The sequence below is a fragment of the Pseudophryne corroboree genome, chromosome 2, assembly GCF_028390025.1.
Source record: "Pseudophryne corroboree isolate aPseCor3 chromosome 2, aPseCor3.hap2, whole genome shotgun sequence".
Lineage (NCBI taxonomy): Eukaryota > Metazoa > Chordata > Amphibia > Anura > Myobatrachidae > Pseudophryne > Pseudophryne corroboree.
The window spans coordinates 231520839-231535794 of NC_086445.1; the positions used below are offsets into that span (position 1 = coordinate 231520839).

The 14956-nt window shown below is 43.9% G+C and overlaps 1 long non-coding RNA gene across 1 annotated transcript in view; it reads right to left on the reverse strand.

Moving 5' to 3' along the window:
- The window catches only part of LOC135011260 (uncharacterized), a 263022-nt gene extending 254221 nt beyond the window's left edge, over positions 1-8801 (reverse strand). The window contains exon 1 of the long non-coding RNA XR_010210376.1: positions 8705-8801. This is a non-coding gene — a long non-coding RNA (uncharacterized LOC135011260). The remainder of the gene's footprint in view (positions 1-8704) is intronic.
- Between the last annotated feature and the right edge of the window lie 6155 nt (positions 8802-14956).

Below are 14956 nucleotides of genomic sequence, written 5' to 3' on the forward strand. Positions count from 1 at the left end.
GCCACATACAGGGGAAACAAAAAGATATCCCCCAAAAGGAGACTGGCAAACTTCTGGCAGTTCCCATTTAACCCCTTCACAAGTAGTTGCTGCCAGCAGGATTCAGGGAGGTCACCATACCCAATAGGGGTGTGGCCATACCTGTAATCTGCAGCCAGTAAAATTGATTGCAAGTCTTGGAAGTGAACCCGAAATTGCAATTGATGTAGCTGGTAAAAAACAGTAAACTTTCTTGTAGATACGGGGGCGGCCAAATCAGTGATAAATTCGACAGTGGGCATGAGAACCACTGGTAAGACAATTCCAGCCATAGGAGTAACGGGAGTAGTCTAGCACTACCCTGTTAGCAAACCAGCAGAGATTACAATAGGGCCTTTACATACCAAGCATTCCTTTTTGCTGGCTGCATCGGCACCGACTAATCTCCTGGGAAGAGACTTATTGTTTAAAATGTGGTGCGTCATTTATTGTACTCCTGAAGGTGTATTCTTGGACATACCTGAGAATCACGCTCAGGAAGTGCGAGACATGTTAGACTCCCCATCAAAATTAATGTCACATACCATTATGACAAATAGGACTCCCTCCCAGGTAGAAGAAATGACATCCCAGATACCAGAGTCACTTTGGACTAAAGATGGACAAGACACTGGATTAATGGCAAACGTAGCTCCGGTAGTTGTACAAGTAAAAGATGGTAGGATAGCTCCAAAAATCCCACAGTACCCTCTGAAGCCAGAGGTGGAGTTAGGAGTTTATCCCGTAATAGAGCGCTTGCTACAACAGGGCATTCTGGTAAGAACATCCAGCACTGCCAATAGTCCCATCTTCCCTGTGAAAAAGAGTGGGGGGAGGGGTTACAGGCTAGTGCAGGATCTAAGGGGGATTAACAAAATAGTTGAGAATCAGTTCCCCGTAGTGCCAAATCCAGCTGTCATCCTTATGCAAATCCCTCCCACTGCGGAATTTTTCACTGTTATTGACCTCTGCTCCGCTTTCTTCTCGGTACCTCTGCACCCTGACAGCCAATATTTGTTCGCATTTACATACAGAGGAGTCCAATACACATGGACTCGATTACCACAAGGATTCATAGACAGCCCAAGTATATTTTCCCAGGCTTTGCATGATTGTTTACAGTCTTTCCAACCAGAGAGTGGATCAGTATTGATACAGTATGTGGATGATTTACTACTGTGTTCAGATTCACTGGAAGCGTCCCTGAAGGATACGAAACAGCTCCTGTTTCATCTTTCAGACACAGGACACAAGGTTTCCAAAGACAAGTTGCAATTATGCCAAACTAAAGTAAAATATTTGGGACACTGTCTAACACAAGGACTGAGACACCTGACCGCTGATAGAATTCAAGCAATTAGAGACATGACTCTGCCACAAACCCAGCAACAGATCAGAACGTTTTTAGGAATGTGTGGGTATTGCCGTAACTGGATCCCAGGATTTTCCATTCTGGCATTACCTTTGCAGGAGATGGTCTCCTCAAACAAACCTGATCGGATTTCGCATACAGACGAGTCCGAAATGGCATTTGAGAGACTTAAACAGTGCCTAACGCAGGCGCCAGCATTAGGTATGCCAGACTATGGGAAACCCTTTGAGCTGTACGGAACAGAAAGTGCTGGTTGCGCGGCAGGCGTCCTAACCCAAAAGCATGGTGATGCCAGCAGGCCGGTAGCATACTACAGCGCTCAGCTAGATACGGTAGCGCGATCCCTCCCCACATGCTTGCGAAGCGTTGCTGCGATAGCATTACTGGTAACGAAAAGCAAAGATGTAGTGCTAGGTCACAACCTCACAATTCATACACCACATGCAGTGTCAGCCTTGTTAAATTCTGCACAAACCAGGCACGTCTCATCAGCGCGGTTTACAAGATGGGAATTGGCACTAATGGCCCCCGTAAACATCACCATAAGGAGATGCAGTGCATTAAATCCTGCAACATATCTCCCAGGTGTGCCTGGACAGGCACAAAGGGTGGAGGATGAGAGTGGTGGGGAAGGAGGATTTAATACAAAAGATGACATGCATGATTGTATGGAATATTTGACCCAAAATTTTACAGCAAGGCCTGACATCAGTGACAACCCACTGGAAGATGTAGATCTTACCTTCTACACGGATGGTAGTTGTCTCAGACAGTCAGACTCGGGAGACTTGTGTACTGGATACGCAGTCGTAGACGACCAAGGCACCATAGAAGCTGAACCGCTAGGCCCACCTCACTCAGCCCAGGTTGCTGAACTGGTCGCCCTAACCAGAGCATGTGAATTGGCTAAGGGCAAGTCAGCCAATATCTACACCGATTCTAGATACGCCTTCGGGGTAGTCCATGATTTCGGAGCCCTATGGCGCCTCAGAAATTTCATGACGGCAGCTGGTACACCGGTAGCGCATGCAGCTCACATCAAAAGGCTTCTAACAGCAATACAGGAACCCAACAGAGTGGCTGTTATCAAGTGTAAAGCACACACATATAGCCAGGACCCAGTATCACTTGGTAACAGCCGAGCAGACGAAGCTGCTAAGTTAGCAGCTGGTACCCCCAGACAGACAGACACCACACAATTGATGGTATTTAATACCATCAACACACAGAAGTTGTGTGAAATGCAAAATTTGTGTTCCACGCAGGAAAAGGCAGTCTGGAAGGCAAAGGGATATGGCCAGGAGTCCTCAGGACTCTGGACGGATGGACAAGGTAAACCAGTGGCCCCCAGAGCATATCTTCCATGTTTAGCTGAGGCAGCACACGGGCTGACTCATCTGGGCAAGGAGGGAATGTGCAAGTTGGTAAGAGCATATTGGTGCGCCCCAGGATTTTCATCTCATGCGAGTAAGAGAGCAATGTCATGCCTTACCTGCTTGAGAAAGAATATCGGAAAGGCAATACCAACAGAACCATCTCATATCCCACCTACAGGCGGCCCTTTTCAGGTAATACAGATTGACTTTATTCAATTACCCCCTTGTCGAAATTTGAAATATGTACTTGTTTGGATAGATGTATTCTCAAATTGGGTCGAAGCATTTCCTGCGGCCACAAACACCGCTATGTTTACTGCTAAGAAAATTGTGCAGGAATTTGTATGTAGATATGGTATCCCTAGAATAACTGAAAGTGATAGGGGTACCCATTTTACAGGTGATGTCTTTCAAGGAATGTGTAAGTTGATGGGAATTGATAGCAAGCTGCACACTCCATACCGTCCACAGGCGAGTGCGAAGGTGGAAAGAGTGAACAGCACTATTAAAAATAAACTGAGCAAAGTTATGGTAGAGACAGGATTGACATGGCCAGAAGCTTTACCCATTATACTATACAGCATCAGAACCACTCCCAGGTCCCCTCTTAATCTGTCCCCCTTTGAGATCTTATTTGGTCGACAACCGCATGTTATGATTAACCCTCAGGATGATTTGAAGTGTAACAATGAAGTGACTGTAAAATACTTGATTAACATGAGTAAACAGCTAAGGAATCAAAATGATAATTTGAAGTTAATGATTACTGATTTACCAGATAGTAATTGTCATGACATTGAACCTGGGGATTATGTAATGATACGGAATTTTCTACGCTCAGGATGCCTTATTGACAGATGGGAAGGACCATACCAAGTCTTATTGACTAGCACTACAGCATTGAAGGTTGCCGAGAGAGAGACTTGGGTCCATTCGTCCCACTGTAAGAAGGTTGCTGATCCAGAGAGGTCCCGTGATAAGGAACAGACGGTAGAGGAAGTTGTATCACTGGAGTGTCTGTTCCAGGAGGACTGAGGCGGCACCTGAGCATTGAAGATCACAAGATCAAAAGCAGTTGTCGATTTCCTGTTCCCTTTTATTGTTTTTCTCCACTTCCCATCCCCTCTCCCTCAACTATTTTTTTCCCCCTTCTCATTCTTCTCCGTTTCCTCCTATAAGATGGACTTGCCCCAAGAGACTGTGATCCGGATTTTCCTGTTGACCATGATGTTGACCAGAGCAGTCTGTTCCGGCGAGAGTACCATGGAGGTCGAGAGAGGTTCTGGAATGGGTTCTGATGACAAAGATGGAGGCGTAGTTTTCCAAGAACAACTTAACCAACAAGTAAAGGCGAGTATCAGAAAACGATCCGATAGCATTGATAATAGAAGGAATTGTGAAGGATTGTTAGCTGAAGAAAACTGTATCTGTAGGCTCTGTGACAATGTAGTTGAGGATGGGTGCATTAAGAAATGCCAATCCAGTTTTAATATCCACATGGACCGGCATCCATTGAGTGACTATCACTCCTTAGTGGGTAGTGTGTTAAATCAAACAGATTGTTGGGTATGCTCTCAAGTACCTCAAGGTCATAGCAAATCAGGACTAGTACCATTCCCTTTAACGGTAGGAGAGGTACTTGAGCTAAAGGGTGGGAGACCGGTGGACAGGAGGTTTAATATCTCCAGTCCTCCTAGTTTGAAGCTCCACCATTATCATGTGGATAGATCCCTAATATGTTTTAACATTACCAATCCCCGAAAGCCGGGAAATTGGGAAGTGTCATGGAGTAACCAAACCATGACCTTTTCATATAGAGCAGATAGAATGCCTACAGATACAGAGCTTATACGCCACATAGCCAGTAGAGAAAAATCTTTCCGATATAGGTATACCCTAGGAAGTAGGATTACGAGAGTTGGAGAGGTATCACCAGGATACTGTGCACATATCGTACAAACGGATACGTGTACTAGACAGATGGGAGAATTAGGGGTAGGAGATTTCACATGGAGGATGTGTAATATGGTTATGTCCTACTCCGTCCCATATGTTCTCCCCGATGATGCATATTTCATATGCGGGAGGAAGGCGTATAAGTGGCTTGCCCCAAACTCTGAAGGATTGTGTTATATTGGAAAGGTACTGCCTGAAGTAATGACTGTATCACATGCCAAAATGAAAGATATACACCGTGGTGCCCAAGCTCCTTATACTCACACCCATTACGAGCACGTAGTTAAAAGGCAACTGACAGAAAGGACAGAGCACCCGGCCTCTGACATGATCCATGAATCCACCGGGATTCAGGTTCTACTTGCGCTAGATTTCACTCGCACCGCTAGAGGAGTGCTGAACTATAGATATATATCTGCGCTTGCAAATTTGTTAGATAATATCACAGAAATGTATGATGACACTTTTAGGTATACTGGAAGAGAGCTTCAAGCTTATAAAACAGAACTGGTTCAGCATAGAATGGTTCTTAATTATCTCACAGCAGTAACAGGTGGATATTGTGTCACACTGGCAACGCAGTACGGCGTGAAATGCTGCACATATATTACGAATAGTACCGAGGATCCGGTCGAGGTCATAGACCAAAAGATGGATGACATTCTCCAATTAAAGTGGGAATTTCGCAGGAGACACAATCTCACCCTTGCTGCTGTGGGTAATGAGCTGACTGGTTGGGTGTCATGGTTGAACCCGCGAAATTGGTTCTCTGGTTTAGGAGAATGGGCTCAAGGAGTCATAATGGATGTAGGGAAGTTTCTTCTATGTATCTTAGGTGTTGTCATATCGATTGGCTTGATATTTAGATGCGGTCAGGCTTTAATGAAGTGCAAACGTAGTACCAGGGTAATGAGTCTAAGGAGTGAGGAAATTGTAATTCCAATGGATTTGATCTATGACCCAACGGTAGAAACAATGATGTGATGAAAATGCGATTATACGGTCCGTTTCTTTCACCTGTTTTTCCGTTTCCTCCAAGGAAAAAAAAAAAAGACCCACTTGGACAAGGAATTTGATGAACCTGTATACAGACAACTGATGGATTAAAGAAGAAGTTTTGACAACCTTATACACAGATATTTGATGAACTATGCCATAGACCCCCAGTTTCCCTAGAAATTTTAAAATTACGCTAGCCCAACACTTTTGTAAGTCTATGGACATTGACAAAGCTTTCTGCCCACACTTTTTGGCAAAAGCCCAAAGAAGACTGCATTCAACAGACACCGAACAAGACTTCAACCGACAAATGTTCATTAACCTGACATAGAATACCACTGCATTTACCATAATTGTTCTTTATCTTCATTTCTACAACCTTCAGGTAATGACACACATAGTCGATAGGGAATACAGGCACAGATATCAGCAATCACATATTCCCCCATTCATGTATCATCAACTAAAATGTGCTCCCCCATTTTGTTGCAACCAAAATCCGAAAAGAGCTCGGTAAAGTTTGACAGCCCATCCACAGACCCGTACCGCGGAATAAGAAGGAATTCAAATGTATACTTCGCAATACCTCGAAGCTTGATCTAAAACACGTACGGCACGATGATACATGACCCCCCAAACATGGATTCATACACACATGCTACTGCTATCTCACTAGGTCATACCTTTTTCACACCTTCTTCTCTCCTCCCTTACCCAACCATGGAAATGTATTTACACCTGACATATATTTTTTCTCGTTTTGAAATGTTTTAGGAAGTGGCAATTATTGTTGACTGCCAAAGGGTGGACTGTCAAAGTCAGAAAAATATCACGATGCACACTACCATATTTGCACCTCATACAGGTCCGCGCTGCGCATGCGTGCGCTCTCCCGTGCGTGCGCATACCCGCTGTTACGTGCACCCGCAGGCGCATGGTATGCGCATTTACGGTAGAGTTTCTGTGTGCCCAGCGTGCGACTCAATCGTTACATATTTTAACTATTTAATGTATTTTGTAGATCATGGTCCCTTTAATAGAATCTGAAAGTTAATGTAGCATGTTCATGAACAAAGAGATCCCTCTTTGTTTGATACGAAGGGTCAGACATGGGTCATACAGTGGTGTTTAGTATCCATCGGAAGAGTATTTAATTAGCAATATTCCGGTGTTGGTTTGAAGCGGATTAATCGCTCGTGCGAATAGTTATGGACATAAGAAGTTTATGTACTTTTACTATTATTTGCACTTACTTATCCATGCGGCGGGAAACCTAGTTTCCCACCCACCTGAGCAGTTGGAAATGGTCTCAGCCCACCTGTATGAATCAACCTATGACCTTTTGTTATAATGCGAAGACGAATTCCTGTGTCCAATGAACAATGAGATTGTAGGGACCATTGAATTGTATTGTGTGTGGGGCATAAATAGACAAGCCGACCTGATCCAGCTCACTCTCTCTTCAACGGTTCTCATCACTGATAATCGGGAGCTGGATATTCAGAAAGGCGCATGCGATCGTTCCCCTTGTGCGTAAGTTTTCTCCGCAATCATATTGTCTTTATTGTTATTGTGGGCCATATCTCTCTCTCTCTCTCTCTCTCCTCCTCTTTCTCTCTCATTTTCCCTTAAACGTAATTGTATTGAATTGCATTTCCTGTGTAGTTATCTGGTTAGTTAGTCTATGTTATATTGTAGTGTATGACTTGTATTGTATTATTCTTTTTCAAGTATAACATTCATATTAGGCGTTAGACCCTAAGCCCGGTATTTGTGTATTTCTTATAGTGTTAAGTATCCTCAGAGCGTCGGTGACGCTCGAACAGCTTTTAAGTTAATAAGGTTACACTGTGTTGCATCTACACTCTATCACTACACTAAGGTTTTCCTGTATAATACATTGTTCATGGTTTACATATAAAGGTTTAACATTGTGAGCGTCAGCGCCGCTGGTGATCTCCTCGTGGTCCCGAGCGTCCGCTACGCTATAGCGAACCATTACGTTAGTCGGCAGCCAATAGCGTGCCTGCCTGTGATCTCTTGGCCGTGAGCGAACGTGACGCTTGAGCGTCTCGACTACGGCTAAGCGATTGCTACGCAACGTGCGTACCCTTACGGTACTCCATACGTCAATAGCGTACAGTGTTCTTAGACCTCTTAAAGGGTTTTAAATAAGATAAATATTTGGCTTTATCAGTAGTGATTGTCCAAAATAACATGTGTCACTGTGCTGACAGTGCTGCCTTTAAACAGGGTTTAATCTGTGGCAGTTATCTATAATATGCCTCCAGGCACACTTCTCAATGTGATAGCTGGGCGATGTGTATATGTAAGTAGTAATGGGGCTTAGCACTCACCATCCTGTGTTTCAATGATTAACAATGGTGGTCATTCCGAGTTGTTCGCTCTGTAATTTTCTTCGCATCGCAGCGAATTTCCGCTAATTGCGCATGCGCAATGTTCACACTGCGACTGCGCCAAGTAAATTTGCTATGCAGTTAGGAATTTTACTCACGGCATTACGAGGTTTTTTCTTCGTTCTGGTGATCGTAATGTGATTGACAGGAAGTGGGTGTTTCTGGGTGGAAACTGGCCGTTTTATGGGTGTGTGTGAGAAAACGCTGCCGTTTCTGGGAAAAACGCGGGAGTGTCTGAAGAAACGCGGGAGTGTCTGGGCGAACGCTGGGAGTGTTTGTGACGTCAAACCAGGAACGAAACTGACTGAACTGATCGCAGTTGCCGAGTAAGTGTGGAGCTACTCAGAAACTGCTAAGAAGTGTTTATTCGCAATTCTGCTAATCTTTCGTTCGCAATTTTACTATGCTAAGATTCACTCCCAGTAGGCGGTGGCTTAGCGTGTGCAAAGCTGCTAAAAGCAGCTTGCGAGCGAACAACTCGGAATGAGGGCCAATGTCTCTGCAACTCACTCAGACTCTCAACCACTCCTCTGCAACTACATTTGTCTCAACGCGGCATCTACAACCTGCTTCAAATGTCCGCAGCGTCTGCACCTCTGCACAGGTCTGGCGCCATCTGGTCGCCAGCTGTGGTTTCCCACGCTCGCCCGACTCTCCTACAAGCACCCCCGCTGCCTTTGCTCTGTATCGTAGCTCATAGCCACCTCCTGTGTGACATGTGACCAGGCAATGGTCCATGTCTTTAACTCTCGCTGTGCCAGCAAACAAGTTTCAAGGTTAGCAAATGCTGTTTGATAAAATTAAAGGGGCATGCTCGTTTTTCTCTGGGGTGCCACAAAATGCACTGAGCACAAATGCAAAAAAATGACATACCAGCTCTTGTGATGGGATATTTAATGATCTTAAAGCACTTTGCAACTTCACAAAAAAGTGATGTGACTTTTACACCTACTTTAATAGAACAGTATTTAGGTATTGGCAACTACTTTGACCTGCATTGGTAAAGATCAACATGCTAAATAATGGCACACACCAGTGTACGTGCCTAGCAGACCAATTTTCATATTTAAATATTCGTCTGAACACCATATAGGGATCTGTAAGTATATTGGACAGGGCACCATATAAAGGTTGGCATATTAGTCTGGACACCATATAAAGGGTCGCATATTAGATTGGGCACCATTAAAAAACACACCAAATATGGGTCTGCTTACTTGAATGATTATTGAACTGTAAATAGATCTGCACAAGGCTAGCCTGACATATACTCTGGTTATGCCTGCAGAGGGTGCCAGAAGCAAGACAAATGCTCCCTGCAATGACTTGCTCGGCCACAGCACAGCACCCTATGTGCAGGAGGAAGGATCCTGGGGCTCTCTCTCCACTCTGCCTCCCTCTCCAGCCTGCACAGTGGTAACATGCAGGTACACAGCCTTCCCACACAACATAACAGCGCATAAAAGAGTAAGTGAGATGCCGGGTGTAAGGGTGAGTGCCATTGTGCTGCTATCCAGCTATAATAGAATCCATCCTCCCCGGGATATTAGCACCAGAAATGACTCAGCATATTAGCTTGGCATGAGATAGGAATCTGTCTATTATAATGTGCACCAGTTTCTTGTGTGCATGTATGACTTGGCACCAAGTCTACATATTAGGCTGGCACCAGATAGGGATCTACCTATTAGAAAAGGTACCAGATTTTGGGTCTGCATATTAGACTGGACACCAGATTGTCACACATCAGGGTTTTTTGTTCTGCTTGTCCTGTGCTTCTCCTGGTCAGTCCCGACATCCTGAAGTGCTGTCCTGCATTGTTCTTAGACTGTCTGCAACCCTATGTAGTTTCCACGTTGCTCATCATCTCCAGCAAATGGGTGGTATTCATGTGACCGGCGGTCGGGAGACCGACAGTCACATGACCTCTTCCAGCACCCCGACCCCTCACTATCCCGATGGTCGGCATGCCGACCAACAGGGACTATTTCCACTCGTGGGTGTCCACGACACCCATAGAGTGGGAATAGAATCGTGGCGACCGTAGGTCGCCACCGAGCCCGCAGCGTGGCGAGCGCAGCGGGCCCGCAAGGGGCTTGCTGCACTCACCCCTCCCCGCCAGGATCCCGGTGTCGGTATGCTGCCGGGATCCCGGCGTCGGTAAGCTGACCGGTGGTCCCCTGACCGCTGGTCGGCCATACTACACCCCCAGCAAATACCTGCTTCCATTGCAGGCAGGCTTGGACTGGCCCACAGAGGTACAGGGGAAAACACCGGTGGGCCCCTCTGTCTGGGGGGCCCACCTTCTGCTCTAAGGATCAGGTTCCAGACTGTGCACTTGAAATATACATTATACAATAAAAATCTTATACTGGACTATGGTCTGTTTTCGATAGTGCATTGCTGTTATTACTCTGTTATTAATCTGGTTCATTATCATGCATGCAGCAGCTGAATTTACTGTATATATTTATGAAGGGGCCCAGACGTTGCACTCTCTAATGGTTAGTCAAACCAATGAGGTGGTAGGCCACACCCCCTCTGTAGACTGGCCACACCCCTACACATGGGTCCCTACCACTGCATTTCCCCGGTGGGCCCTACATGCCCCAGTCCGACACTGATTGCAGGTCAGGATTACAGTTACTCTCATCTTAGATTTGCATCCTGACTTCCATTCATGTCCGGTTCTGATGCTCTAAAACTAGCTCCTGTGATATTTCAGTTTGAGGAACAGCATCATATAACCATCTAACTTTGTTCACTTAAGTCCCAACTAGTCTTGCCCAGTAGTCCCAGTCCTGATCCCAAACAAAACACACATCCTGACGCAGATATAGGTCTGCATATTAGACTGGACACCAGATATAGGTTTGTCTATTAGAATGGGTACCAGATTTGGGTCTGCATATTAGAATGTATTTCATATATGGGTCTCCATATTAGAATGGGTACCAGATTTGGGTCTGCATATTAGAATGTATTTCATATATGGGTCTCCATATTAGAATGGGTTCCAGATTTGGGTCTGCATATAAGAATGTATTTCATATATGGGTCTCCATATTAGAATGGGTACCAGATTTGGGTCTGCATATTAGAATGCATTTCATATATGGGCCTCCATATTAGAATGGGTACCAGATTTGGGTCTGCATATTATAATGTATGTCATATATGGGTCTCCATATTAGAATAGGTACCAGATTTGGGTCTGCATATTAGAATGTATTTCATATATGGGTCTACACATAAGAATGACCACTAAAGATGTGCATGTTAAGATGATCATCACATTCTGGTCTGTATGTTAGTCTGGGCACCAGATTAATCTCAGAATGTTAGGAGTAGTGGCAAGCAAGGTTTGGGCACCAGATACTGTATATCTCGGTAAATTACATTTGGTATTAAATATGGCTCTCCTTATAAAGTATGGTACCAAATATGTTTCTGCTTTCTATATGTAACACCTAGTACTGAACTTGCAATCAGTCTGACTCTGCACAAATACAGGTATTGCTATCACCCAGGCATGCGCAATTTCACTTAGCAGCTTGTACAGAATTACATCTGTAGGATGCCCTACCATGATCTCTCCCAGGGCATTCCAGGGCTAGTGAGGTACACCCTAATAAATGACTGTTTGGAAATGCTTACTTTGGTATAGACTGTTATATACAGTATACAGTAGTGTGATGTATTATTTAGTTATTTCAGGTATTGTGTCATATAGTAATGTCCAAATATAACTTTACTGTGGTCTTTCCCATGAAAAACTATATACAGGTCTAGAGAATTAAGTGACTCAATTAGAATTTTTATTACCAGAATTGTAATATAATTTCAATACATTATTTACTGTAAACATCTTTCCTTCTAAATGTTCTATTTTCTTTAAAATACTTTTGAAGAAAATTTTAATAATCATTATTAACCACAATTATTTGCTGGATTATTAATTGGCTTCTTTATTTACTTCAGACCTTTATGAAGCAAAGACCACCTACTTCTGAATTATATCAGTCTACAACAGACAGGAAACTTTATACATAAAACAATCATCAAACTTAGACCTATTATCTATATAATGTCTATTATATAGTTATCATGATTGTTAATGTTACATTATTCTACTACTTTATGGTCATTTATATTCACATATAGAATTGTTGGTGGAGCAGGAAGGACATTGAGTTTCACTAATAAAACTAAAAACTATACTGTTGCCCTGCCGGTAAAATCTTTGGCATCATCAGCCCAGCCCCAGATACCTGAAATGATTACTGATAGAATGTAATTATTTATATTTAGGTTACAGCTCCCACTGACACTTCACAATGTAAAATGCAAATTGGTATAATGGCCTACAATTGTACTTCCGTTTCAAACTTGACATTGAAACAATGACAGAATAATTTGCCTCATCAAGTACACCTGTGTTTTGTTCTAATTTTGAGTTTAATGTTGGTTTAAATGGCAGCATGTACTTAACCTCTGCATGAATACTGTATATTGCATTTACATATAAAATGTTATGAAATAAATCCAGTTTAGTCTCATTTTCAGTTTTAAATGAATCTCTAGACAGACAGATTAAGACACATAGGGGTAAAATTACTAAAATGGGAATTCTGTTTAAGATGGAATGTTGCCCATAGCAACCAATCAGATTCCAGGTATTATGTTCTGGAAGGTGCTAGATAAGTGAGAAGTAAAATCTTATTTGTTGCTATGGGCAACATCCCATCTTAAATAGACCTCCCATATTAGTGAATTTATCCCATTGTTGGATTATTATTATTAAGTTTTACGTCTATATTTGAGTAAATCTTTTATTTCTATTTTTGAACACCCGAGTGATCCTACAATTCAAAACAGAATGCAAGTTGCTCATATCAATTTGACAATATACTTCAGGTGCTTGAAAGGGAGGGGTAATTCTAAGCAAGAGACAAGATGGGGATTAACCCCTGGTGTCCCCCAGCACACCAAACTATATGGGTAACATGACTTGAAAACCTACATATAATAGAAATCCAGAGGTCTTCGTTACATATATCTGCAGAAATATGGCAAAGCCACCAGGCCTCGACAAGGCTCCTCTGATGCTGGTTCAGAGGAGCCTTGTCGAGGCCTGGTGGCTTTGCCATATTTCTGCAGATATATGTAACGAAGACCTCTGGATTTCTATTATATGTAGGTTTTCAAGTCATGTTACCCATATAGTTTGGTGTGCTGGGGGACACCAGGGGTTAATCCCCATCCTGTCTGATCCTACAATTCACCAGTTCTAGTAACGTCTGTGTTTTGTTCCTTCTGTTCCGCCTTATAATGTTTAAGGGCAGTTACAGTTTGACATGTCAACAGGCTCTTCTACAAGAACTACAGTAATATGACCAAGGGCTAAACAATGACAGGGCTGCCACAGTAATCCATTCAAAGACGCCCTTCTATTTACAAAGATAGCATAGAAACATCTAATTAGGCAAAGGTACGTTGCTGGCCTGGCAGTGTTACTGGATAATCTCGTGTCAACAGGAAATTTGATTGATCTAAAAGAGTCCAGATGGGATCTGATGCCAAAAGTGCTCACTTGTCTCCGGTTCATCTTATATATGTTAGGTTCCTGGTGCTCAGAACAAGGGAGATGTTGCGTAGTGAGTCCAGAGCACCAGAACGTGATGCTGAAATAAGGTGTGGTGTGGAAATAGCCCCCAGCACCCTACCTCCATTGTTTCACCCGTGTGGTCAGTTCACGCCTGAGTGACTATGGTTTCTTGGGCCCACGGCAGCCGCGTTTGAAGGGCGGATTAGGTCTGCCCAACTCCGATGCCCCCAGGTCTTAGAGTGAGACAAGGTGTGAACCGAGACAGGATAATAACAAGGGGACCTCTAACTGAAGAAAACAGAAGGCTAGGGGCTACTAACAACCCTAAAACTAAATATATGTGCGGCATGCCGCCAAAGGAAAAGAACAACAAAAGAAATGCTGTCCACTCGCCGACACAATACTGTTGTGTACCGGCGGTGACAGCATAAGCAGAACCCTCTGCAAAACACCAGTAACAAAATATAACCAAAGAATACTGTGGCCTAGGCTGACGGACGCGGCAAAGACGCTACTCACGGAACCGGTACCAATACTGGCAAACGGACAGGAACCCCCAATGTAGCCGACACAGACTCTCAGAACCGGAGGACAGGCAGAATCCCAAACGACAGACCGGTGGACACCAAGAAGCCAGATACTCGACGAGGCACAGACAAAGCTACAGGACTTCTGAACAGGAACGCTTCACGGCAGGACACAGGATCAGACACTGGAACCGACACTGGAAGCAGCTAGACAGACACTGCTAGACAGGAGCTCAGGAACTGGCAGGGACTAATTCAAGAACTCTGGAACTCTGGAAATATCACCAGCGTCTGTGAATTGCACTGAGCCAGAATATAACAGAGAGTCTTAATTAATTATGTCGTGCAGCTGCCCTGCTGCACAACTGAGAGGTGCAATCAACAGACAGGTAAGGCTGAACACATGGGAACAAGCTGCAATCACACAGACTCACCACCGGCAGCAAACAAGAGTCTTCTCAAACCAGAGCAACGGGAAATCCTGGCCTGCAAGACAACTATAAACATAGAATAGGAATGAACCACTACCTGTGGTTCATAACAGTACCCACTCCTTAAGGGTGAGCTCCGAACACTCCATGACACCCACGGGGAACATAAACAGAAGTATTAACATAAAATACATAACCAAAATGCAAAACAGGAATGAGCCACAGCCGTGGCTCATAACAATATATAAACTG